Below are 15,238 nucleotides of genomic sequence, written 5' to 3'. Positions count from 1 at the left end.
TGGCCAACGACAGCCACCAGCCCCCAGGCCCCAGGGACCCACCTCCCCAGCTCTGCCTCTCCATCCCCAGGGAGCAGCTGCCCCGCTCGGCGCTTGTCACCCCACTCCGGCTCTGGATCCCACAGGGGACATGACCTTGCCCTGGGACACTGGCAGGTTGTGAAGCTGCTGTTTTCTCCCGTATCACACACACGAGAGGAAGAAAACACTCCCTTATCTGCAACCCCCATCTCCCCGAGGGCCTCTCTGATGAGAGGTGAGGGTAGAAGCACCTGGATGGCCCAGAGCCATCACCCTCAAGACGTCCTCCAAAAGCTCCGTGGGGCACCACGGGGAGCTGGCACAAGGCTCCCTAGGACACCACTGCTTCTCACCTCCCAAAAATGGTGGCCAAGAGGCACAGCAACCCCATCCCCCCACACACACCTCACCTGGCTGGGGTGCCAAGGGGATTAAAAACAGGGAAAAAAGGAAAGAGGGATCCCAGTCTGCTCCTGCCACCCTGCATCCTTCATGGGAGCATCCAGTGGGGATGTCCCAGGTGGGGAAGCACTGGGTGCTGCCCTTTCCCATCCTCATCTCTTCCATCTCAGCTCCAGCAGGGCCACTGCAGGTGACAGTGTCACCCTCAAAGCCACCCCTGGGGTGGCAGGGGACACTGGGTGCTGCCCTTTCCCACCCTCATCTCTTCCATCTCAGCTCCAGCAGGGCCACTGCAGGTGACAGTGTCACCCTCAAAGCCACCCCTGGGGTGGCAGGGGACACTGGGTGCTGCCCTTTCCCACCCTCATCTCTTCCATCTCAGCTCCAGCAGGGCCACTGCAGGTGACAGTGTCACCCTCAAAGCCACCCCTGGGGTGGCAGGGGACACTGGGTGCTGCCCTTTCCCACCCTCATCTCTTCCATCTCAGCTCCAGCAGGGCCACTGCAGGTGACAGTGTCACCCTCAAAGCCACCCCTGGGGTGGCAGGGGACAGGCTGGGCAGGAGGCCGGGGCGGAGCAGACGGGATGTAAACAAACAGCAAAGGTACAGGCTGTTCCCAGGGCCGATGGCAGTGCTGATGGCTGGGGGAGCCTGTGCCACCACCACTGCCCGGCCACATTAACCATTAACTGGGGAGCACTTGCAGGGACAGCCCCATCAACCACGCCTGCCACCCTTGGGTGCTCCTTAGGACATCCCCCCCAGAAAGAGATGGCACCTGGGAACCATCCCAGAGCTGCCACCTGCTCCATGGGCCCCTCCAAGACCCCTGACCCTTCCTACCACCAGGCCTGGGGTGGGCACAGGGACTGGCTTCCCTCTCCCTTTGCTTCCCCATTCCTGCACCCCTGGGCTGGGAGCTGCTCCAGGTGCCACCTAAGCCATCCTCAGCACCCACGGGCTGGTCCCCAGCTCAGCTTGACTTCACTGCTGTGTCAGAAACCTGAAATAAAGCCCCTGGCCAGAGGCCAGAGCCATCACACACCCCGGAGGTGCAGGGACTGCCCTTCCCCAGCAGAACCACCCAGCACCCACCACGGGGTGGTGGGAGGAAGATGCCAGGCTGGCTCAGCATCCCCCTCCAGCACCCCCAGAGATGCTGAAGGGTCCTGCTGAGCCACATCCCCCTCTCCCCCTCCAGGGGAGCAGGTCACGCTGCCAGCCCCAGGCCAGATAAAAAGTGTTTTGTTTTTTTTTTTGCCTTTCCCAGCAGGGCAGGAGAAAAACTGCAATAAAGATAAGGTTTAAAAATAAAAGCCCTGGAGGGCAGGACGCGGGGACCTGTGCTGCTCCTGCCCCAGCTGGCACAGAAAAACTTCCACTCCGAGCACCTCAGCACCTTCAAACACCTGGAAACAGCCCCAAAAAAAAGCCCAGCTCGGCAGTTTGTTCCAAGCCAGCCCGGCGGGGGGGGTTGGGGGAAGAAAAACGCGGCTGGTTTTGCCTGGGAGGTTGTTGGGGGGGGCTTCTCCTGCTCCTGCTCCTTCTCCTGCTCCTGCTCCTTCTCCTGCTCCTGCTCCTTCTCCTGCTCCTGCTCCTTCTCCTGCTCCTGCTCCTTCTCCTGCTCCTGCTCCTTCTCCTGCTCCTGCTCCTTCTCCTGCTCCTGCTCCTTCTCCTGCTCCTGCTCCTTCTCCTGCTCCTGCTCCTTCTCCTGCTCCTGCTCCTTCTCCTGCTCCTGCTCCTTCTCCTGCTCCTGCTCCTTCTCCTGCTCCTGCTCCTTCTCCTGCTCCTGCTCCTTCTCCTGCTCCTGCTCCTTCTCCTGCTCCTGCTCCTTCTCCTGCTCCTGCTCCTTCTCCTGCTCCTGCTCCTTCTCCTGCTCCTGCTCCTTCTCCTGCTCCTGCTCCTTCTCCTGCTCCTGCTCCTTCTCCTGCTCCTGCTCCTTCTCCTGCTCCTGCTCCTTCTCCTGCTCCTGCTCCTTCTCCTGCTCCTGCTCCTTCTCCTGCTCCTGCTCCTTCTCCTGCTCCTGCTCCTTCTCCTGCTCCTGCTCCTTCTCCTGCTCCTGCTCCTTCTCCTGCTCCTGCTCCTTCTCCTGCTCCTGCTCCTTCTCCTGCTCCTGCTCCTTCTCCTGCTCCTGCTCCTTCTCCTGCTCCTGCTCCTTCTCCTGCTCCTGCTCCTTCTCCTGCTCCTGCTCCTTCTCCTGCTCCTGCTCCTTCTCCTGCTCCTGCTCCTTCTCCTGCTCCTGCTCCTTCTCCTGCTCCTGCTCCTTCTCCTGCTCCTGCTCCTTCTCCTGCTCCTGCTCCTTCTCCTGCTCCTGCTCCTTCTCCTGCTCCTGCTCCTTCTCCTGCTCCTGCTCCTTCTCCTGCTCCTGCTCCTTCTCCTGCTCCTGCTCCTTCTCCTGCTCCTGCTCCTTCTCCTGCTCCTGCTCCTTCTCCTGCTCCTGCTCCTTCTCCTGCTCCTGCTCCTTCTCCTGCTCCTGCTCCTTCTCCTGCTCCTGCTCCTTCTCCTGCTCCTGCTCCTTCTCCTGCTCCTGCTCCTTCTCCTGCTCCTGCTCCTTCTCCTGCTCCTGCTCCTTCTCCTGCTCCTGCTCCTTCTCCTGCTCCTGCTCCTTCTCCTGCTCCTGCTCCTTCTCCTGCTCCTGCTCCTTCTCCTGCTCCTGCTCCTTCTCCTGCTCCTGCTCCTTCTCCTGCTCCTGCTCCTTCTCCTGCTCCTGCTCCTTCTCCTGCTCCTGCTCCTTCTCCTGCTCCTGCTCCTTCTCCTGCTCCTGCTCCTTCTCCTGCTCCTGCTCCTTCTCCTGCTCCTGCTCCTTCTCCTGCTCCTGCTCCTTCTCCTGCTCCTGCTCCTTCTCCTGCTCCTGCTCCTTCTCCTGCTCCTGCTCCTTCTCCTGCTCCTGCTCCTTCTCCTGCTCCTGCTCCTTCTCCTGCTCCTGCTCCTTCTCCTGCTCCTGCTCCTTCTCCTGCTCCTGCTCCTTCTCCTGCTCCTGCTCCTTCTCCTGCTCCTGCTCCTTCTCCTGCTCCTGCTCCTTCTCCTGCTCCTGCTCCTTCTCCTGCTCCTGCTCCTTCTCCTGCTCCTGCTCCTTCTCCTGCTCCTGCTCCTTCTCCTGCTCCTGCTCCTTCTCCTGCTCCTGCTCCTTCTCCTGCTCCTGCTCCTTCTCCTGCTCCTGCTCCTTCTCCTGCTCCTGCTCCTTCTCCTGCTCCTGCTCCTTCTCCTGCTCCTGCTCCTTCTCCTGCTCCTGCTCCTTCTCCTGCTCCTGCTCCTTCTCCTGCTCCTGCTCCTTCTCCTGCTCCTGCTCCTTCTCCTGCTCCTGCTCCTTCTCCTGCTCCTGCTCCTTCTCCTGCTCCTGCTCCTTCTCCTGCTCCTGCTCCTTCTCCTGCTCCTGCTCCTTCTCCTGCTCCTGCTCCTTCTCCTGCTCCTGCTCCTTCTCCTGCTCCTGCTCCTTCTCCTGCTCCTGCTCCTTCTCCTGCTCCTGCTCCTTCTCCTGCTCCTGCTCCTTCTCCTGCTCCTGCTCCTTCTCCTGCTCCTGCTCCTTCTCCTGCTCCTGCTCCTTCTCCTGCTCCTGCTCCTTCTCCTGCTCCTGCTCCTTCTCCTGCTCCTGCTCCTTCTCCTGCTCCTGCTCCTTCTCCTGCTCCTGCTCCTTCTCCTGCTCCTGCTCCTTCTCCTGCTCCTGCTCCTTCTCCTGCTCCTGCTCCTTCTCCTGCTCCTGCTCCTTCTCCTGCTCCTGCTCCTTCTCCTGCTCCTGCTCCTTCTCCTGCTCCTGCTCCTTCTCCTGCTCCTGCTCCTTCTCCTGCTCCTGCTCCTTCTCCTGCTCCTGCTCCTTCTCCTGCTCCTGCTCCTTCTCCTGCTCCTGCTCCTTCTCCTGCTCCTGCTCCTTCTCCTGCTCCTGCTCCTTCTCCTGCTCCTGCTCCTTCTCCTGCTCCTGCTCCTTCTCCTGCTCCTGCTCCTTCTCCTGCTCCTGCTCCTTCTCCTGCTCCTGCTCCTTCTCCTGCTCCTGCTCCTTCTCCTGCTCCTGCTCCTTCTCCTGCTCCTGCTCCTTCTCCTGCTCCTGCTCCTTCTCCTGCTCCTGCTCCTTCTCCTGCTCCTGCTCCTTCTCCTGCTCCTGCTCCTTCTCCTGCTCCTGCTCCTTCTCCTGCTCCTGCTCCTTCTCCTGCTCCTGCTCCTTCTCCTGCTCCTGCTCCTTCTCCTGCTCCTGCTCCTTCTCCTGCTCCTGCTCCTTCCCAGCTCCTGCTCCTGCTCCTTCCCAGCCCAGCTCCTGCTCCTTCCCAGCCCCTGCCCCTGCTCCTTCCCAGCCCCTGCCCCTGCTCCTGCTCCTTCCCAGCTCCTGCTCCTTCCCAGACCTTCTCCTGCTCCTTCCCAGCTCCTGCTCCTTCCCAGACCTTCTCCTGCTCCTTCCCAGCTCCTGCTCCTTCCCTGCTCCTGCTCCTTCCCAGCTCCTGCTCCTGCTCCTTCCCAGCTCCTGCTCCTTCCCTGCTCCTGCTCCTTCCCAGCTCCTGCTCCTGCTCCTTCCCAGCCCAGCTCCTGCTCCTTCCCAGCCCCTGCCCCTGCTCCTTCCCAGCCCCTGCCCCTGCTCCTGCTCCTTCCCAGCTCCTGCTCCTTCCCAGACCTTCTCCTGCTCCTTCCCAGCTCCTGCTCCTTCCCTGCTCCTGCTCCTTCCCAGCTCCTGCTCCTTCCCAGACCTTCTCCTGCTCCTTCCCAGCCCGGCTCCCTCTTTGCCAACAGTTTTTCGCAGGCAGGACCACCAGGAAGGACAGAGGTCAGAGCCAGGGCAGGAGATGGTGAAGGGTAGGGGGCCCCGAAGCCCCCATTGCATCCCCTTTCCCCCCCCAAGGGTCCCAGGCCCCCAGACAGAGGGTTTTGCTGCAGCCAAGAGTGGGTCCTGAACCCAGGTTGGAAAACACAGCAGGGTTCAGCAAACAGGGGCAAACACCCACCCCAGGGGCTAGGAGAACCTTTTGCCATCTGCAGCAACTCCTGGGGACTCTGCAGGAGCTCCCCCAGGAGCAGGACACACCAGCCCCTGCTGGGATTTTGGCACAACCAGCCCTACCTCCAGCAAGCCAAGGACCTTGGGGTGCCCTCCTACCCAGCCCAAGGGTGCAAGGAGGACCCACCAAGCAGCACAATGTGCCCACGGCCTGGAGATGCTCCTCACCCATGGAAGCAGAGCTCCTGGGAGGTTGAGCACCACTCACCCTTCCTGATGCTGCTGGGAGCTTGGCTGGGCTCACCTGCCCTGGTTGGGCTCAGGCAGGTTTCCCTCAGGTGAGTCAGGCACGAAAGGCACTGACTTTTCTTGCTGTCTCAGGTATTTGTGCTGCCCCTGCAGCCAGCACCAAGGCTGCCACACATGGACACGTGCTCAAAATTCACCCTAGGGTTTGCTGAGCTGGGTGGGAACGTGGGTACAGCTGCCAACCAGCACCCCCCCCCTGCCCTGGCACCCACTGCCAGCTCTGCACATGCTGGGGGGGCTGGTGGCACAGGGTGCAGCCCTGAGCCTCAGGCTGGGCATCTGCACCCTCTCCTAGGAGCTCAGCATCCTCATCTGAGCTCTGGAGCTGCATCCTCATCCCTGAACCACAGGCCAAGGACCCTCAAACATGAGCTGAGCATCCTCATCTGAGTCACAAGCTGAGCATCCTCATCCCCAAAGCAAGAGCAGAGCATCCTCACCTGAGCCACAAGCTGAGCATCCTCACCTGAGCATCCCCATCCCTGAACCTTCCCATGCATGGGAAGGTCCATCCCTGACCTGTCCAACCTGAAGGTCAGGAGCCTGTTTGGGCTGAGGAAGCCCCACGTGGCTGCCTGGAGCCCAGTGGGTGCCTGGGTGCTCCCCAGGAGCTGCTCCCTCCATGGGCACCCCCACTTGGGACCCCCATGCAGAAGGTGCAGTGGGGCTGCCCCAGGATGAGCTGTTCCTTGGAGGTCCCCTGGGAGTAGCCCTGGGGACACCTGGGGCAAGGGGGGGACACACTCCAGCTGTCACCAAGGCCAGAGGCAGGTGGGTGGGTGTCAGCTGGGTCAGACCCCCCCAGGCTCTGCCCCACATCCCCCCCCCCCAGCCCTGCCATGCACATGGATCCCACCTCTCTGACAGAGCTTTTGGGTTGTGTCCCCCACCACCCTGGCCAAGATGGGACTGTCACCAGCTCAAGGACACCATCAGGCTGAGCAGATGAATGTGCTGAGCTGCTTGTTTCCACAGGCTCCAATCCTGCCTGGGATGCCAAACCAAACCCCCCCTGGCACTTTGCTCGGAGGTGTTGCCACAGCAGGATTCACCACCTTGGATCCAGCTCCTCCAGGCACAAGGATGGGGTCAAACCTTCTGGCCACACTGTGGAGAGGCTCTGCTGGGCACTGGGACAGACACAGCAGGGGCTGATCCCAGCTCAGCTCCTCGGGGACAACCATCCCAGCTCCATCCTGGGAGCACCACAGGGAGGGGAGGATGCCCAGGTGGAGGTGGCAGGGAGCAGAATGCAGCAGGGACACCCCAAAAGGGGGTCTGCCAGCCCCATCCTCCCCAGTTACCCATTGCCCAGAGCCCTGCTGGGGCTGGGCAGGGACACTGGCAGCCCCTCTCCCCAACACCAGCCACTGGGATCACCAGCAGGAACCCAACAGCATCCCATGGATGCATCCCTGCTCCCCACAGACCCCATTGGGAACAGCTCCCACACCCCTGGGTGCTGCTGGATGGGCCCAGGGTGGGTGATGCTGCTGGTCCTCAGCAAACCCAGAGCCTCCTTAAAAATGACATGAAACCCAAGGAGGTGACCCAAAGCCCATCCCCAAAGCCCTGGCAAGAGGACCCTCGGGGGGGGGGTCCTATGGGGTGGGCAGGCAGCCCCTCAGGGCAGCCCGTGGCAGAAGGCAAAGCCCATCCCCCCAGGGGGGCAGGGGGTGGCCCAGCCCCCTCCCCACAGCAGGGCCAGATGGTGGGAATCCCAAGGGCTTAGCTGAGTTCTGGAGCCTCACACGCCACCACCTCCACCCGGGGGAGGTGGGAGGGGGGGAACATCTTTCCCTGCACAAACCAAAGAGAAGGGGGTTTGGAAAAAATCTGATTTTCCTACCTGGACAACCCAAAAGGAGCAGAGCAGGGCTGTCAAGCAGCCCTGAGGCCACCATGGATGCTCCTGAAGGTAAAGCCCATGTCTCCAGGAGCAGGTACCAGCTTCACTCCACCAGTTCTGGGGACACAGGAGCAGCCCTGAGCTCCATCAGTGTGGGGAGTCACAGCCCTCCTTGTCACTGTCACTAAAAGCCACCCAGATGCCTTGTGACTCCCCCCCAGCACAGCCACCTTCTCCTGCAGAAGGCCAGGGAGGTGCTGGAGGAGCTCAGGGCCACCCAGGAGCTCACAAGCAGCTTTAAGCCCAGAGCTGCCAAGCTCAGCCCAAGGGTTGGCACCAGCAAAGGCACCAGAGTCTTCCCCAGCTGGTGGAGGAAGATGGGCCAGCCCAGAGAGCCCAGCCCCAGTGCTGCTGCTGCCAGAGAGGACCCAGCCAGGGCTGGTGACCAGGCAGGGTGGAGGAAGTGCCTCCCCTGTCAGCAGCACGTTGGGCTTTCACAGAAAAAGGGTGCAGGGAATTTCTTAGAAGCAGCCACTCCCCATGTCCTGGGGCACAGCAGGATCAGCAGCAGCTGCCAGATCCCCCCAGGGGAGATTGACTCCCCAAAAAGGAGCAGGTGGACTCTCACAGGCAAGGATTCCAGCTTCCCACAGGCAGGGATGGATGGGGAGAAGATGGCAGGGATGTCACCTAGGAAAGGGCACAGCCTGGAGGGATGGAGCAGGGATGGAGCAGGGATGGAGCAGGGATGGAGCAGGGATGGAGCAGGGATGGAGCAGGGATGGAGCCGGGATGGAGCAGGGATGGAGCAGGGATGGAGCCGGGATGGAGCAGGGATGGAGCAGGGATGGAGCCGGGATGGAGCAGGGATGGAGCAGGGATGGAGCAGGGATGGAGCTTGCCCCTGAGAAGAGCTGTGGTGATAAATGGGTTAATCAGCACCTTCAGAGGGAACAGAGGGAACTGGGAACACAGGGAGCCAGGACAGCCATCCATCAGCAAGAGCTGTCACTGGGAAGGACACCCATGGCTCAGGGACAGCTGAACAGGATCAGTGCCAGTCACACGGACCCTTGGAGAGGAAGGGGCCAGGAGGGAACCAGGCTGGGAACCCAGGAAGGTCCAACAGGGATGTGGGACTGAAGATGCTCTCAGGGAACGAGGTGGTGGCAGCAAAGCCATGGCTGGGGCACCTGCTGGGGAGAAGCCCTGGGCTGCACAAGAGATCCCCAGGGACCCCCAGCAGGCTGGAGAAGCACCAGCCAAGCCCCAGATCCAATTCTCAGGTGTGTAACAGCTCAGGAGGCAGCAAGGAGGGGCAGGTGAGGGCCAAGGGCTGCTGCAGGCGTGGCCAAGCCATCCACCAGCAGCAGAAGGTCAGATCAGCTCTTCTTGCAGGGATAACACCATGAGCCATCACCACCCTGGGACACCTCAGGGCAGTAAAGCAGCACCAGGAAAACCTCTGGCCACATGGTGGGTCAGGTCAGCTGTGGAAAAGCCCTGACCAGGCTGTACCCACCACACCATGGAGGTGAACAAGTCACCAGGGGCTGGGACACAGGGTGGCAGCAGGGACCAAACCAGGCTGGGCCACTGCCAAACCCAAGCAGTCACCCCCAGAGCAAAGCCCATGAGGTGAAGCAGCTCAGAGCCTGCAGCACCACAGCAGAACTGCAGCAGTTCCAGGGGGTGGGGGAGGTTGGAGCAGTTTGGAGGGGGCCTGAAATTCTCCTTTGCTTGTCAAGTGCCATCTCATCACTGCCCCTGTCACCAAAATAAACTCCTGCTCCAAGCCACAAGCCCAGGCAAGCAGGAAAATAGGTGCAGGCCCTGCCCAAGCCCACAGCTCGATGGGCTCTCTGGTTGCACCAACTGGATTTGCTCCTGCAGATCCCTCTGGAGCTCAGATGACTATTTTTTTTTAGAACCTGAGCAAAACACTTGAATGAGCACCACTTGTGCTTCAGTCCAGACATCTGTTTAGACCTCCCTGGTCACCTCAAGCTCCACCAGCCCCTTCTGTACCTGATTAAGTTGTCCCCTCCTCAGCCTCTTGCTCTCAGGAATCAGATTTTCAGCATCAAAAGTTGATTTGGGTGCATTTTGCACCCCCTCCCCCCCCCCAAATGCATGAAGGTGGGTGTGCTTGGACATCAGGCTGAAGGGTGATGCACAGAGCAGGACCCCACACGTGCCCTTGGGCTTGGGACAGCACAGGCAGCTGGAGTGGGAGGAGAAGTCCCCATGGGATGGATGCACAGCCCAGATCACAGTCCTTGTGTCCACCTGGTCATTGGGACACTGGAGAGGAGCAAGCAGGGGTCGTGAGAAGATGATGTGCATGGCTTGATGTTTATGCCAAATGGGAGTGGGGAAGATAAGAAACAGGACAGGGAGGGATGACTGATCTGCTCCAGGGTATGTCTGGTTGGAGCTGAGAGACCCAGCATGAGAAGGCCACCCCCAGAAACAGAGAGGAGGCTTGATAAGAGAAAAAAAGAGGCCAGACATTCTTCTGTAGAAGACACCAGGGCAGGTACCTCCTCCAGGACCTCAGCCCACCCCCTCATCTCCACCCCCAGCCTGCCTGGGGGGCACCCACCATCTGGCACCCCAGGGTCAGCCACCCAGCAAAGCCAGCAAAGCCCCAAACTGCTTTTGAAGATTACAGCAAATCCCAGGAGAGCAGCTCCCCAGCAGCAGAGGTGACAAAGCTCCAGGGGCTGGAGGGTCTCGGGGTGGGGGGGAGGAAGCCCAAGTGAGCTGTTGCACAGGGAAGCAAGGACAGGCTGGGGCAGAGGAACAGGGACTGGAGACCCCCCAGCAGCCTGGAGAACTGGAGAAGGGGGGGGACAGGGATATGCTGAGTAAGGTTCAAGAGTAAAATAACCTCCAACTATCCCCAGGGCAACACACTGAGAGCACGAGGGCAACAGTCCTGGGTGGTTTGCACCCTGCAGGCTCCACAGCAGTTATCTCAGGTCACAGGAGGGACATGGAGAGGTGAAGAGGTATGAAAGCCCTGCAGCCTGTCCTATGCCAGCTGGGCCAGCAGAGATCCCCCAGATCTGGGGTTACAGAACCACAGACTGGTCTGGGTTGGAAGGGATCTTAAAGATCATCTAGATCCAACCCCCTGCATGGGCAGGGACACCTCCCACCAGCCCAGGCTGCTCCAAGCCCCATCCAACCTGCCCTTCAACACTGCCAGGGATGGGGCAGCCACAGCTTCCCTGGGCAACCTGGGCCAGGCTCTCACCACCCTCACACCAATTTCCTCCTCATGTCTCACCTCAATCTCCCCACCACTGAAAGACCACAGTGAGAAGAAAAAAAACCCAACAAACCCACTTGCCCAAACTTGGTGGAGGCCCCTTGATGACTCCCTGCACCTTATCAAGCAAAACCCTGGTTGATTCAAGCCCACCATCCCCTGTCCTGCCAGGAGTCAAGCAGCTCAGCTCTCCTCTTCCACCAGCACATCCTGGCTTGAGGGCAGCCAGACCCAGGGGTGGGTAACACATTAAAGCTGAGCTGCTCATTGGACTAAAGGGCAGCAACTTCCTACCCTCCTCTCCTCCCCGAGCATCCGTTCCCATCTGACAATCTCATTTTGGGCAAGGAAGTCTCTGCTTTGTTGCTCTCATGTCCCCACATAACCCCGAGCACTCAGCTTGGGTTTCTCTACCCACCTCTTGTTTCTCCTTCTCCTCACTCTTCCTCCTAATCAGCTGCCCTCATCAGGTTGGAGGAGCAGTGCTAGAAACCAAAATAACCCACCCCAAGAGGTGGGTGATGTCAGCAGGTTCCAGAAGGGCTTCTTGAAGAGCTAAGTGAGAAAAAGATGAGTGTGTTTATCTAAACATCTGTGGTAAAGTGTAGGTACCTCCTGAAGAAGAAAAGGAAGGAGAATCCTAACCCTGGGGAGGGGAAGAGCTTCAGGCCTGCAAGAAGAGGCAGAGCAAACAGGGTTCCTGCTCTGCTCCCCAAACCCCATCACCAGAGGGTTAAATGTGGCTTTTTTCTCCCCCCCCCCCCCCCCGCACCCTCCTCGCTCCACGCAGCTTTCTTTACATACACAAAGAATTGCTTGTACAGCAGGGTTGGAGTTTGGGTGTTTGGTTTTGGTCCTGTCTCCCCCCCCAACAGAGGAGCAGTTGCCTCTGCTGTTAATTTTTAATAGATCCTGGAAAAACCTGAGTGGTTCCAGGGAATGAGTTTGATTTGCAGCCTGGGGAAGACCCTGGGTAGCTGACCTGGCTCTGCAGCTCCAGAAGCTGAGCAGAAACTGCCCAGGGAAGGGCTGCAGAGTCTTTGCATGAAGATGGACCCATCACAGGGTTGTTGGCACCAGCTCTGATCAGATCTGGGCTGTGAAGCAGGAGCAGAGTTGCCCATCCTGGAGCCCCTGGCATCTCCACCCTCCCAGTTCAGCTGGAAAAATGGGTCTAAAAAGACAGCACCAAAGTCCAGATGGGAGCAGATGCTGCTTCTTTGGTAAGGAAAGGGATGGGTCTCCTGCTACCTTCATGGCAGAAGAATAAGAATCCCCACATCTGGATTGAATCACCTCATCCTGCTGCACTCACCAGATGCTTCAACATCTGTTGAGTCCATGGGAAAGGCTGCAGCTCTGCTCGAGCAGGATCGTGGAGCAAGAACCTCCCTTAACCTTGAGTGGGACCTGAAGCTCTGACCCATTTCTGATCGTTCATGGGCTGTGCAACCATAACCAGGGAGCCTCACCAGGAAAATGTGTTCCCTGCAGCCAGGAAGGAGGAGAAGAGAGGAGAGCACAGCAGGTGTGGGGCTGGAGCAGCCCAACCTGCTGACTGGTTTTCTCCTCCCAGGTGATTTGCTGGGGGACAGAAAGCTCTGCAGGTGCCTCTTGGCTCTGTAGGCTGCTCCAAAGGAGGCAAGAGACCCAAATTCCCTCCCCCAGGCTGCAGGCCTATGGTTTTTGGGGTTGTTCCAGAGCTGTGCAATTCAGGTGCAACCTTCACAATGATTCACTCATCTCAACTTCTCAGCCAAGTGCAAGAGTTGACACCTTGCAGCACCACTCAGGTCTCCCCTCTGCTCTGACCAACCCCCCCCAGGCAGGCAGGCTCAACAGGCTGGTTTGCATTTGGTCCTTCCCAAGGACCTGCAGTAAACTGGACCATCAGCTGCTCTCCAAAAAGCCACCCCCAGCAGTGACACAGCAGAGGGACTCAGGGAGCTCCCCCTGCTCCAGGAGACCTTGGGATGCTCAGGGCCACCCCCTCCAGGGACAGAACCCAGTGGTGTTGGGCCATTTCCATGGGCTGATGGAACTTCCTGGGCAGCCACTAAGACCACAGGGACCAAAGGATGATCTACTCTCACATCTAAGCTGACCCAGGATGAAACCAAACCTTGGTGCCAACCAGCAGCACCAGCAGCCCTGGGGTGCCCAGAGATGGGTGACCTTGCTGGGCCAGGCAGCTGCCTGTCCCCAGCCTGCCCACACCACAGCCATGCTGAGCTCCTTGCAGCCTCCCATGCTTGGCCAAAGCCTTGGGCTTGTCTTTGAGGCAGGTTTGGGCTCACGGGCAGGCTTAGAGCAGCATGGAGGTGGCTGCATCCCCCCCCCTCCCCCCGTCCCATCCAGCTCTGGAGCAGCTGAGCTCTGCTCCCATCCTCATCCTGACTCCCCTCCTCATCCCTCCCTCCCTCCTCCCAGGGCTGACCTCTCCCAGCCCTGCTGCACAGGAGGGCATTCTCCTCGCTGCAAACAGCTGTGACCTCCCCCAGGAAGGCAGGATTAACACTTTCCTCCCCTCTGCCCCCAGCCACGCTCCAGAGCAGGGGATGCAAAAGCCCCGAGGTCACAGCCAGGGCTCAACACGGCACCACAGGGGACTAGTGGCCACCTACTTTGCTAGCCCAAGGGATGCTCTGTGGGGCACCCACAGCGTTCCTCCCTCCCCTGGGGGGGTCAGTGCCCATCCCTGCTCCAGCCCCACGTGCACCAGCAGACATGCAAACCCCACACCAGATGGGAAATGGCACCATTTCCCAGTCCCTGCTGCTGCCACGGGGTCAGCAGCTCCACAGCTGCTCTGCTCCTTTCCCACCACGCTGCACAGCCCAGTTTGCCTCCAGCCCCTGCCAGAACCCAGGGTTTGATGGCCACACCAGCACATGGATCTGGAGCAGCACACACAGAGCTCAACTTGGGGCTGGATCCTGAGGGTTCTGGGAGAGCTGGAAGCACTGGGACACCACGACCAGGAGATCCAGCAGCACTGCAGCCACATTCCCTTGCTCCAGGTGAGCATCACTGAACCTCTGCAACTCCCTGCTCCAGGATTAAGCCAGTGACCAAGAAGTACCTACAAGAGGACACAACCCACAAGGTTTTTGTGGGCTGGGACCTCTGCTGCTCTAGGGGCAGGCATCAGGAGGGCACTTGGTTGCATTTCTTGGCTGTTCCAAAGGGTCCAGTGCGGCAGAAACCCTGTCCCTGGCCTCACACACCCCCAGGCACCCAACTCAGCACTTCTCCCTCTGCTTCCCACAGGGAAGAAGAAGGAAGCCAAGAGTTCCCTCCTCCTGCTCTGAGCCTCCCGGGCTGCTCCCCCCACTCAACCCCCAGTTAACAGGAGGTGTCCGGAATTAACCCATAAAAAGAATCAGGCTCATTATTATGCAAATACACCGGGAGCCAGGGATGCCCTCCCAGGCAGGGCAGAGCAGAGCAGAGCAGCCCTTGCATCTGGCACCTGCTGGAGCAGCAGAAGGAAACGCAGATCCCTCCAACCTGTAAAACCACCGGGTATTTACAGCCCAGAGCAAACACACCGGAGCTGCAGAGGTGTCACCTCGATGTAAGAACACTTTGTTCCAACCACTGACTCACTAATTATACAGGCAATGCCACCCAGACGGGGCTGGCTTGACCTGCTGTGCCACAGGGCACCCAGTGCCACACATGTCCTCCCCAGCCAGCCCTGCCCTGCCGTGGCTTTGACCTTCACTCAGTTGAATCATTCATTCATCTGCTGCTTTGCTCCTCTGAGCTTCCTCCTCTGGAGAGATCTCCCTCTGCTCCCCACTGGAAGCTGGTTGGCTCACCTCAAAGCAACTCTCCAGCATCACAGGATCCCAGGGGTTGGGAAGGGACCTGGGAAGCTCCCCCAGCCCAGCCCCCCTGCCAGAGCAGGGGCACCCAGAGCACATCCCACAGGATCCAGGGGGGTTGGAATGTCTCCAGAGAAGGAGACTCCAGACCCCATTGCCCAGGAGACACACAAACCCTCTTCTCCAACTTGTCAGCTCTCTGAGCCCAGCCCAGCCATTCCCACCAGGACGCAGGTTCCCATCCCGAGGAGCACTGCCCTTCCTTCCCCTCCAAGTGGGTGCCAGCAGCAGCATCACCCCCTGGCAAACCCCACGCTGGCTCCAGCAGCTCCTCCTGCCCCCCACACCTGCTGCCACCCCCCCCGGAGCAAAGCACCTGCTGCCTCCAGGCACCTCCAGCACCTCCTCTCCCACCGCCGGGAGGGAGGAGGAGGAAGGGAAAGCACGTGTGTACCAAAACATCCCCAGGAGATGAAGCCACGAGGTGTGTGCAGCCCACGCCGGGAGCTCAGCACACCCCCTGCCCCGTGCCTGGCAGGGGGACAGGACACTTCCCAGGGATGCTCCCAGCAAGAGGGCAACACCCTCGCGTGTCCCCGGGGAGCTCCCGGCACAGAGCCCTGGGCGAGC

General features: G+C 60.1%; 1 protein-coding gene across 1 annotated transcript in view; it reads right to left on the bottom strand.

Moving 5' to 3' along the window:
- The window catches only part of HSD11B2 (hydroxysteroid (11-beta) dehydrogenase 2), a 30,142-nt gene that overhangs the window by 3,078 nt on the left and 11,826 nt on the right, over window positions 1–15,238 (bottom strand).

Source organism: Chaetura pelagica, unplaced genomic scaffold, assembly GCF_000747805.2.
Source record: "Chaetura pelagica isolate M959 unplaced genomic scaffold, ChaPel_1.0 scaffold856, whole genome shotgun sequence".
Classification (NCBI taxonomy): Eukaryota; Metazoa; Chordata; class Aves; order Apodiformes; family Apodidae; genus Chaetura; species Chaetura pelagica.
This window is presented reverse-complemented; position numbering and strand designations above follow the sequence as displayed.